Source organism: Sceloporus undulatus, chromosome 2 (genome assembly GCF_019175285.1).
Source record: "Sceloporus undulatus isolate JIND9_A2432 ecotype Alabama chromosome 2, SceUnd_v1.1, whole genome shotgun sequence".
In the NCBI taxonomy this organism is placed as follows: domain Eukaryota; kingdom Metazoa; phylum Chordata; class Lepidosauria; order Squamata; family Phrynosomatidae; genus Sceloporus; species Sceloporus undulatus.
In genome coordinates, this window is record NC_056523.1 from 247,902,877 (window position 1) to 247,914,300 (window position 11,424).

At 39.6% G+C, this 11,424-nt stretch overlaps 1 long non-coding RNA gene across 2 annotated transcripts; it reads left to right on the forward strand.

Moving 5' to 3' along the window:
• The first annotated feature begins 219 nt into the window (after positions 1 to 219).
• Positions 220 to 11,145, forward strand: LOC121923110. 2 transcript variants are annotated; one of them, XR_006102312.1, is made up of 5 exons: positions 220 to 424; positions 5,170 to 5,234; positions 8,785 to 8,923; positions 9,821 to 9,896; positions 10,375 to 11,145. It is a non-coding gene; the product is annotated as an uncharacterized LOC121923110 (long non-coding RNA). The 2 variants fall into 2 exon arrangements; XR_006102313.1 differs by having other exon boundaries at positions 9,826 to 9,896.
• The last annotated feature ends 279 nt before the right edge of the window (positions 11,146 to 11,424 follow it).

An 11,424-nucleotide genomic window follows, 5' to 3' on the forward strand; every position in this document is an offset into this window, starting at 1 on the left:
TCACCTTGCTCCCTGAGTGTTTGGGTGATGGGAGGGATGATTGCCTGAGTCTGCTCTAATAAGCTTTGGAGCAGTGGAAGCTAGAGTATGTCATACCTCTAGAGGAGCGGTTTAAAGGCTATGAAAGTTATGACTATCTCGATAAAAAGAGTCTGCCAATTGCCCCCCTCCCTTTCTTTTTCCTTTTGGATTTTGAAGGTGGGGAGAGAATAGCTTTGGTGCTTTACACCAGCTTCCCATTTGAACAAGGATATTAAGTGTTCTTTGAGTCCTTACTGCAATTTTCCTAAGAAACTGTAGTCTCAAGGTTAATTATATCCAAGGCGTTTTCAAATCAGAAAGCAACCTCTGTGCAAATTGTCTGTGTCCAGTGGGTTTGCTGATGCTGTCAGTCTCAGGAAGCATTTGTAATGGCTGCTAGAAGGTGCGTTTTTGCATTTATCTTCAATTTCTCTCTCTCTCTCTCTCTCTTTCTCTCTCTGTCAGAGAAACTGGGAGCGAAACGGGTGGGGGGCGTGATAGTTTTCTTACTGAAATGGTAAATTACATGAAAAAAGGCGACATTGAAGCTTGAATAGACAAAGACTTTGTTTATTTATTGCCAGGGGAGACCCATTAGGATGCAGCACTGTGTTTCCATGGTATCGCAGAGACATAAACAGAAAACACAGGCTAATGCATTCAGTTAGACAGAGATTTTAAAGTCTAATGCACAATCTAAATATATATCACATATAACCACTATTTATTTAATCTACTGTATATGCTACTCTGTGACTAGCTAACTATTCCAGAGTTCTAATCCACTTACAAAGGGAGCTACAGAAAATGCTTAGTGCATAGGGAAGGAACTACACAGATGGTTTTCACAGTACCACTTGTGAAGCTTCTGTTCAAAACACACCTGTTGCCCACTCCCACCTCTACCTTCTCAACTATTCAATTCAGTTAGGAATCCATTTGGTCAAAATGAGCAGAGCCTTTAAAACAGAGGAGGGATTCACGTGCCCCTCCAGATATTGTGGAACTATGAATTCCAGCAGACCTATGCAGCATAGACTGCATAAGGAATGCTAGATAACATCTGGAAGGTCACATCATTCCTGTCCCTGCTTTAAACAACAACAAAGAACTTGTCAAAACACTCCATTCTCAAGGCCTCCATCCTCAAACCCTCATCTAAGTATATGATCTTAACCCAAAGGAACAGGGATGGCTAAACACTGTCATACATATAGAAATGGCTATCGAAGTAATATGACAGGTGCTTGGGAATATTTTGTTATCACAGAAATTACTGGATAGTTTAAACTTGTCTTCCATGCAACTTTAAAGATACAGATTAATGGGGAAAAATTAGCAAAGAGGTACAAGTAGATGGACATACTTGTTTTCAAATCTCCCAGTTCCCTCCCCCACAACATCCATGTTTTGCAACTAGAAATTTGTTGTGCTAAACAAATACAGAAAACATCCCCCCTAAAGATGTAGCTCAGTGTCTGACAAACATACGGTAACCCAATAGCTTGCCAACAGATTCTCTTATACCTATTGGCTTTGTATTTTTCTTCATATTTCTTCTACATGGGAAGGCTCCTTGGTCACAGTTTTACCCAGTGGTGCAGTAAAACTTGATAAAATGAGCAATTGGAGACCTGATTCACAAATTATTACTTGTCTGAAACTTTTGTTCGTCTAGGTAACACGTACAAAAAATATTGTTTGTTGTTAAATTGAATTTGATTTATGTCAATCCTATGAATGAGAAACTTTGAACAGCTGCACTGTTCAGGTCTTGAAGTTTCAGGGCAATGATTTCCTTGATTTAATTTAATTTAATTTAATTCTATCTATCTATCTATCTATCTATCTATCTATCTATCTATCTATCTATATCTAGCTCGCACTTTTCTCAGATCTGGGACTCAGAGCGGCTCAACAATATTAAAAGAACAATACAGTTAGAAACATAGAAAAGAGGTGCATTAAAAAGGTACTGAATTATTACAATATTAAAATAGATTGCTATTAAAAGAGTAAAATACATTTTTAAAAGATAAAACTGTTTAAAACACTTTAGAATGAAACAATAACCCAAGCCAGTTGTTTACAGACATTCAATTTGAAAAGCCTGTCTGAACATGTCTTAGCCTGCTGGCAGAAGACGAACAAGGAGGGAACCATTCTGGTCTCCCTGGGAAAGGAGTTCCAAAGCCTAGAGGCAGACACCAAGAAGGCTCTCTCTTGTATCCCCACTAACTCATAGAATCATAGAGTTGGAAGGGACCACAAGGGCCAGACAGTCCAACCCCCTGCCATGCAGGAAATCTCAATCAAAGCATCCCCGACAGATGGCCATCCAGCCTCTGCTTAAACACCTCCAAGGAAGGAGATTCCACTACACTCTGAGGGAGTGTGTTCCACTGTCAAACAGCCCTTACTGTCAGGAAGTTCTTCCTAATATTGAGGTGGAATCTCTTTTCCTGTAGCTTGCATCCATTGCTCTGGGTCCTAGTCTCTAGAGCAGCAGAAAACAAGCTAGCTCCCTCCTCAATATGACATCCCTTCAAGTATTTAAACAGAGCTATCATATCACCTCTTAATCTTCTCTTCTCCAGGCTAAACAGCCCCAGCTCCCTAAGTCGTTCCTCATAGGACATGGTTTCCAGACTCTTCACCATTTTGGTTGCCCTCCTTTGGAACTGTGCTTATGATGGGGTTGGGACTGAGAGAAGAGCCTCTTCTGAGAAAGGGCCAGTTCATACACGGTGGTACCATCTGACAAATAGCCTGGACCTGAGCCATATAGGGCTTTATAGGTCATAACCAGCACTTTGAATTGTGGCTGTAAATGGGCAGGCAGTCAGTGGAGCTGTTTCAACAAGGGCATTGTGTGGTCTCCGTAACCTGCTTCAGCTAACAGCTGCCAAATGGTGGGACCAGTATGCCATGTAGAAAATTCACTGGATGATTCCAGACTTCAGCATTGTAACTGCTTCTGATACTTTGAGGTTTTGGCTTAGTTGAAATGTGCAACTTTCCAACCACTCTGGCTCTCTCAGTAAATCAATAGGACTTTTCAAGCATTCATGCTGAACATTAAAAAATAATAATCTTGAGCTTTTTTAAGGAACATTAGAACTATAAAAGCCCAATTGACTGCTGCCTTCATCAAGCAAAAACAAAAATAGGCATCTTGAAGAATGGAGGAGGAGTGATGGGAGGCAGGTGCCTGACTCTTATATGATAGAGATATGACCAGCAATGGTTCCCAAACTTCGGTCCTCCAAGTGTTTTGGACTTCAACTCCCAGAAGCCACAGCCAACTTGGCCAGTGGTTGAGAATTCTGGGAGCTGAAGTACAAAACCTCTGGAGGATCAAAGTTTAGAAACCACTGGACTAGAGGGCCTTCTTATAGCAGGATATGTTCTGGCAAATGCCCTTTATTCTACTGATAAAGGTTTATAAGGAAATGATGCCTTACACATTATTACTTTCAGCTTATGAAAACTCTGCCATGTGGATGTGAGTGTTACTTCCTCTTGGGCATAGACTTCCTCCAGGCTAACTCTTTAGTTTTATTTAGATCAGGTAAGAAAGGAGACAGTCATGGAAGGTAGGACAACAGTAGGGGCAAATGCAAAACTTACTTAAAGCTGTGCTTGGTTGGATTTGCCTAAAAAGTCATTCACTTGTGTAGGGCTAGAGCAAGGGATCAGCATCATTGGGCACCTGCTGAAGCACACAATACTCTTTGACTGTGACTGTTACTTTAAAACTAACATTTAGGTCTTAACCTAGATTCTTCTCTCTCTTTTTTTGTTCAGTGAAGAAAAATCTAGTTGGTTATTTCTGAGCTTCTTTCCATCCGATTCTTTAATATTGAATAGGAATCAGGTATTGATTTAGTTCTGCTGAGTAATCTGGAGACTGGTCTCACTTGTGCCCTGAACTGCTTTGTATACATGCTGGTTATAATATCATAGTGGTGGAAGAAACCATGATGGCCATCCATCATTGGCAGCCTGAGGTTGCATTGGCAGCCCATTTGAGACTGCGCTGGCATCCTGCTTCAGGAGCAGGCCATGCAGTTGCTGTAGTCCCAGCATGTTCAGGGCTGGAGCAGTCAGTGGCTGCTCTTTCCAGGCCATCTGCTTTGGCCAATAGTCTTTGGAGCATCAGAAAACAAGTTTGCTCCAGCCTCAATAAAACATCCCATTTAAAGAGCCTAAATAAAGCTCCCTCTCCACATATATGTGGAGTTATATGCTTAGATCCTCACATTACCAGTAACTAATATTAACAGGACTTGTGCTTTGTAAAATATGCATGGTGACACTCTATGTCTGAGTCATGTAGACAAATGGTGTCTCTAAGAAGGGGATTGGCCAGATAGATCTGAGAAGGTGAGCAAAACAACTCTCTGGAGGATCTCAGGGTCCACGTATATCCTTGTGGGGAAATATAGACCATCAGACAGCTTGGAACCAAGCCATCTAGGGCTTTGTAGCTCATAACCAGCACTTTGGATTTTAACCAGAAACAGACTAGTAGGCAGAAAAGCTGTCGTAGCAAGAGAACTGCTGTAACCAGGCCCAGTTAGTAATCTGGCTGCAGTTCTTTGTGCTGAAGTTTCCAAACACTCATCAAATAAGAACCATCAGTTATGATGGCCAGATCAGGCAACTCCAAGAACAAGCACAGTCTTGGCCACTGTAAAAACATGAGCATCCAGGCTCAAGTAGAATCCAGGAGTGCAACCAAACTGTGAACCTGTGTCTCTATGGTGAGTATAAGACCATCCAGCACAGTTTTAATCCCTATCCCCTGATATGCCATTTAATTGATAAACATTACCTCTGTCTAGCCTAGATTAAACTCTGTTTGTCCTCATGCAATCCATTAGCTATGTCAGACACTGGGTTAGAATTGAAACAGCTTCTTTGGTGTTTGGTGGAAAGGAGAAATAGAGCTGCATGTTTTCAGCATACTGCTGTCCCTGAACTGAAAATCTCCAGATAACCTTTCCTAGTGGTTTTCTGTGTATGTTGAATAGGATTCCCACATCTAAGTTCTCAGGGCAAGAGGGAGAAATTTCAGAGTGAGAGTGCTGCTTTCAAAACTGAGTGAGTTTCTATATTCAGTTTTGTATTTTTCTCATTCGTTAGATTTGGGCCTGGATCTTAATGGTTAATTTCAACTAGATTAGCACCACTGAATCAAGTCCTGAATGGTAAGCGAAGATATATGCAGATTCCATTGATTCATATGATTTAATCTGTTTAGAACTAATAATAGAATTCAAGCTTTGTGTTTTTCACTAATGGCATTCTTGGTGCAATTGTGATCAACCCTTGATGATTTTACCAGGGGCTGCCCCTTGTAACATTACCACTGTACCATCACTAGGACCTGTCCTTTATGACATCACAAGGGGTTGTCTCTAGGTGTCAGGTTTTGGCCCTGAAATGTCAGGACCTGGAATAGGTCTGACCTGGCAATCCCAATGGGAGGCTAAACAGAAGCCTGAGAAATTCCAGCAGCTAAGAACCTGAACAGGATTCTTCCACTATTACCTTGTAGGCTCACCTCTCAAAGAAGGAAAGAGTCACTGTAAAATAGTGCTTTCAAGTCCCATCTGACTTAGGCAGAAGGACACCATGGTAGATAGTAACAAAAGCCACTGAGAGATCCAGGATAAGTTACAGGTATGCATTCCTCCATCCAGTTCCTGGTGAAAATCATCCACCAAGGTGACCCATCTCTGTCCCATAACTAGCCCTGAAACTAACTAGCCCTGAAACTACACTGAAACAAAACAAGATAATCCATTTCATCCAAGAATCCTGGAACTGGGAAGACAACATATGTTTCAATACGTTGCCTGAAAATGGAATGTTGGACACTGACAGTCTAGAACAAGTGATGGAAAAAGGCATGGCAATGACAATATTGTAATGTTGTAGTTCTTGAAAACTAAGTACTAAACAAATACAGATAAATCCTGTGTCCAGGTTTACAATGTAATACAATAGACCATAAGAAGAAAAAAATAAAAAAATAAAAATAACATAAAAGACAGCATATATCTGAATAATAGCAAAGTGCTGTTATTTGCCTTCAGGTTGAATCTCAACAAAATTCTATTAGACTATTGAAAGAATAGTATTTTAAGGACTGAGTAAGCAGCATCACTGTCCATGTTAGAGGTGGACAAAATGTTTAAAAATATTCCAAACATGGTAAATAAATTCTTGATGAGAAGAATCTTGGACTAAGGAGAATCTTTGCAGCTTGGGACTTATTCTGCACATAATTTGCCCATGACTGTGAAATTTCTGCACAAGAAGCAGCAGTATTTTTGGGAAATTACATTTTTGAAAAATTTGCATGGAGCTGATTTGCATAGAAAGCATTTTCTGTACAGGAAATAGAATTTTCAATGCAGAAAATAATATTTCTACTCAGGAATATTATTTCCTGTGTACAAAATGTTGATTTGTATGCAAGAAAGGTATGAATTATGCCTAGAATAAGTAACATATTGTGAATACACTTTGAAAATTGCATGGTTTTCAAATACTTTCTTGCTGTGAAAAGAACATTGCTAAAATTATTTGTTGCTTTCTTCAAGAAGAAAGTAGTGAAAAATTACATTCCTGCTGTGTATCTAATTTCTGTCAGTTTTGAGAGAAAAGAATGAGCAGTTGTTTGTTGTGTTGTTAACTGCCCTCAAGTCAACCTCGGCTCATGGTGACCCTCAGAATGAGATACCTCCAAGCCCACTGTCCTCAACTGCTCCAATCAAGTCCTGCAGGCTCAGGGCCTGTGACCTCCCTGATTGAGTCTATCCATCTAGTATGCTATCTTCCTCTCTTTCTAATACCCTCCACCTTTCCTACCTAGTATTATTGTCTTTTCTAATGAGTTATGTCCTCATGATGTATCTAGCACCCATTTGGTTATGTTTTTGGTTGTCTGTGGTATCCTCAGCACTTTTTTCCAGCACCACATGTCAAATGAGTTGATTTTCTTCATATCAGCTTTCTTCACTGTTTATGCCCAAATGAACACTACTATATATAAAACTACCCAGCTTGTCTTGAAATGAAGTACACCAAAGAAGAGACTTCTCCTGAGCATGTGCAAAATGTCTTTGCTGGGCATTCTACTGAGCACTCATACCTGGCACAAAGAATCAGGGCTTCTGACTAAGAGGATGTGGCTTTGATGGAAACTCAAGCACCTCCTCACTTTTCACAATGGAGCTGCTTTGACACGAAGTGTGTATACCTCTTTAAAGAGGGAGCGGCCATGTCCCATCACTTAGCTTGTGTTTCATTTCTTCATATTGGCTCCTATCAGACATCTAACAGCTCAGGTGTCTTCTGAGCAGTGGGTAACAATACCACTGTCTGCACATCCAGTTCCTGGGGGCTTTGAGATCATACTAGCATTTTCTTTTCTCGAGGAGAAATGGTGTGACCTTGTGAACTGACCGAGTCTAAATAGACAAATGCTTTCACTTACTACAGGTTTGCCAAGTTTACAGTGAGCTCAGGTGCATGCAGGAAAATGACCCTGACACCATCAGAGGAAAAATTACTTTAGCTGCAATAAACCATGTAGCTATTATTAACCTGCTTTCCAAATGAGATCTCCTGGATGCCGTTAGCTTTGTGCTGTCTGAAGCTATGCCAGCTCATGTAATATTGCTAGTTCTTTATTCCCTCTCTCTTTTTTTATCCTTGAAGAGACATTGTTCACTAGGATTACTTTACTTTATTGTCCAGAAATATCAGCTATGATTAATACCCTGCCTCAGACAGTACATCATATTTTTCCTTTGGGGCAGTGTGTGCACTGTCCTTTCATGCACCTTCCTGTCCTAACAAACAGGTTCACTGATATTGTGTTTACAGAAGGACATTATTTTCCAATGCCTACTGGCTGCACATATTATCGCACAGGGCTATAGTAGCTGGTGCTTGAGATAAATCCTGTTCAAGCAAGACATGGCTGTGCATCTGTGGAAAGGCAGGATTTGAGGAACAATAATGTTCTAGAAAAAAAGAACAAAAGTTACTGAGCATGGAACAAGAAGAAATTTCAAGGCTGGGAAGGTCTAGTAGACCCCAGCTACAGAAGGGATTAGAGAGGTCTTTTTGCATTCCATCCAATTTGATCTTTTGAGATCCCTCCTAATACAATGACAGTAGAGCATAGAAAAGTTACTTTCAAAAAAGCAGCTTTCCAAGCTATGCCATGCCTGCTCTGTATTTCATATCTACTCTGCCTAGTGTACCCAACACATCTCTGGGAAGAATCACATTTTCATGTTGGCTGGTTCAGTTCTCTTTGTAATAACATGAAAAAAATAGCAGATTCCTATAAGAAGAAGACACTTTCCTTTGAAAATTGACTGGATGTATCACTACTTAGAAAACCAAACATGATGGAGTGGGTGTATAGGTGTGGGGTGACCATAAATATCCTTTCAGATGCATTATTATGATTCACAAGGCCATCTCCTATAATAACTTGACTTTTAGTGAAATGTCTGCTTTAGACAGAGCTTTTAAAGTAAATGAACACAGCATCCATCAAACAGGTTAATATGCTTATATAGATAGCAAAGGACATGCACAGTATCATGGAGGGCAGAATTCTGTCAGTCTTTTAGAGTTTTTTTGGCTTGGTTAGTGGTCAATTGTGCCATTAGGTAGACTGAGGCAGCTATGATAGGAAACCGTGAATCATCACCAATATTGCTGTAATTGCAGAAGTATGCGTGTGCGGAAGATATTAGTGCAACTGCATCGATCACGGGGTTCCAGGTTACATCAGCGACATGATGTCACCAGACTTTCGGGTTTTGTTGCTAGGAGGTCGACTGCAAGAGCGGAATAGCATTATTTAAAGGTAGGTATGAGTTCAAAAGGGAAATAACTAGAGAAATTACCAAAATAAGTTTTTAAAAGTTTTTTACCTTGGAAACCCCAAAGTGCATGTGCACAAAATGTAGACATCATGACATGAGGAAAAATTACAAATCTCATGATAGCATTCATAATCTCGGGGATGTGAGAGTTCGCTACAAGAAAACAAAAAACGCAACACAAATGTGCAAGAATGGTAAATCCAAGACAAATGTTGAAAACTCATGAGTTATGCAACTGTTAACAGCCAAGTGCAATTCTGGATTGATATGATAATTCAGAAAACCTTGTTTTAATTGTGTTATTGAGGTTGTTGTACTTGGGTTATTGAGGTTGTTGTACTTGTGTTAATGTAGTTGCACAATTTTACCACAATATCATCTCCATGTGGTAATCTCCTTAGTCAGGGACACCTCTTGGTGACCTTGGGCAAGTCATCCTCTCTTAGCAAAACAGAAGTAGCAAGCCTTCTCTGAATAAATCTTGCCAAAAAATATCCTAGGATAGCATTGCCATAGGTCAGCATCAACGTGAAAGCACATAACAACGTCTAACTAAAGACTGATTCACACATGGATATACAATTTGCATTAACATGACTCATTATGTAGTGACTTGTACCTGAATGTGTGAACTGCCACTATAGGAGCTGGTGACTCATATGTCTGAACAGATAAAATTGTATGAAGGCTCTGTCTTTGCTGCTTCTTATCAAATTTAGTCAAATTTTTCTCTGTGAATGCTGTTTCACACTGCAATGCTTCATTCCATTTTAGATGAACAGGCGCATGTGAAACCTCCTTTAGACCATGACTATGATAGACATCAGACTCTACGTCATCAGTGATGTTTGTTTCTTTATATCCCACTTTTCTCCCAGCACAGGACCCAAGGCAGCTCACATCAAGTTACCTATTACTGATGGGATCAGAATTCACAAGGATTAGCTCGATTTGGTAAAATATTGGAACTGTAGCATTTTGGAATACCTCAGGGCAGTTAAATACTCTCCAGAATCCCCAAACAAGGCTGTTTGTCCATACTGGACAGGGATGGTTATACAGTATAATATTATAAAAGTCCCACAATTCAGTTATGAAAAATCAAATAAGTGAGGGCCAGCATAAAACTCATCACTCTCAAAGGCAGCCTTCAGATTTTCCCTTCTTTTGTCCTTACTTTTCTCCATCCCCCCTTTGACTAGACACCTCCACTCATACTCCCTATTGTATGGGGAAAACTTTTTTATTCCATTTTAAAATCAATTATGGCTAATAACAGGGTTTGGGGACATCATAACGGGCAAATTCTTGTGTGAAATGTGCCACTTTCTTTCAACTCAATAGCACTAAATATCACATAATATTACAATAATGCTTTGGCAATCGCTTTTCAGTCTATTGTTTCTGACACTTTTTTTTGCTTTACTTTCAGGTAACATGCCAGATAAAGACATATGAAATCCATGCCCAAACAACTCAGTCCAAACAGCTTCATATCTCATTTTTTCCCTTACCTCCCAAATTGTTTACCCACTTGCTGTATAGAATGTCTGTTTTACATCTGAAGTTTAAAGTGCTGAAAAACTGAACTTTTTGATGCAAAATGCTGATGTACTCTCTTCTGTAGTGGTGCTTCTGAATGAGGCTAAAATAAAGCTAACACCAGAATCTTTAATTCTTATGATGAGTTGAATACACACCTCTTATTTGTGGTGTTATAATATAGGTGATTATGAGTCAGTATTGCTAAAATAAAAATAAATCATCTAGTTTTTACAAACTCTATGCAACCTTATCCTAGGACAAAAAAATCTAAGGAGCCTTTCATTTAAACTACAGACAACAAATGTAACAGTCCTAGTAGATTCATTTCTAAAGTGCAGGTGGAATTTCTCTAGGTTTCCCTATTTAATTCAGTTAAGCAGTTATCTTCACATTAGGGATATAATGAATATTTGAATTTTTTTTCCTTAACAGGAAAGAGTATCTCAAAATGACTAAATGTGTTACAAGAATTTTTGTGTTTTTAAAAATGATTTTTGTTTGTATTATGAGACTTTTATGCAATAATTTCATTTTCATAAAATATATTTTACATAAAGTGCCACATTTTTTCATAGGAATATGATGGCTGGAATCCTGTTAGGTAGTTACAAATGTGTAACACAATGATGGGATATATACACACTACAGCATTTGTAGCTTTTTGGTATTCATGTTCTCTACATATTCCCTAGTGCAGGGGACACATAAAGTCCACCAATTCCCACTTATCGGGCAGCAGCCACTGCAATTGATGGGGGGCCATTCCACTGTCATTCAGGAAGCTGGTGACTGATGTTTCCATCTCTCTTGCACAAGCGATCACTGATGAGAGGGGGAATTGTGATGGGGGCTCTATTTCTGCCTGTTGCAACTAGGATTGTTCACGGGAGGACATGTCAATCAGCTGCTTCTTAGGTGACAGGTGAATAGATCCCCA